Raw genomic sequence first — 596 nt, 5'->3', positions numbered from 1 at the left:
TTACAGGCACGCACCACCATGCCCAGCTAATTTTTTGTAGTTTTTTAGTAGAGATGGGGTTTCACCATGTTGACCAAGATGGTCTCGATCTCTTGACCTCGTGATCCACCCGCCTCGGCCTCCCAAAGTCCTGGGATTACAGGCTTGAGCCACCGCGCCCGGCCCTACTCCCCTTTCTTTATGTTTCCCTAGTGAAGGACTTCTCACAGACATGGAAACATGCTCTCTCTCCTACTTTAAAGAACAGTTTTCCCACTCTACATCCTCTCTTGGTGTTAATTAATTTTCTTCCCTCTAGATTGAGTACTCCTCAGAAGTTGCTGATGCTTACAAAGGCAATTCCTTTTCTTTGCACTCCCTTGAACCACTTTGGTCAAGCTTTCCCTGACACCCCATCAGCTTAACCTGCCCAAATCAATGTCATCAGTGACATCATCCTTGTCAGCTACAGCTGTTAACTCTCAGTGCTCATCTTGGAGCACATTTTAAGTAACCATCAGCAGGACTGATGAGAATAGTTGATTGCTATCTCCTCTTTAAAATAATCTCTGCATTTGACTTTCATAACACCTCACCTATTGTTTCCAAGACTATGG

This window comes from Cebus imitator, unplaced genomic scaffold (assembly GCF_001604975.1).
Source record: "Cebus imitator isolate Cc_AM_T3 unplaced genomic scaffold, Cebus_imitator-1.0 Scaffold293, whole genome shotgun sequence".
Lineage (NCBI taxonomy): Eukaryota > Metazoa > Chordata > Mammalia > Primates > Cebidae > Cebus > Cebus imitator.
Note: the sequence above shows the minus strand (reverse complement) of the source record.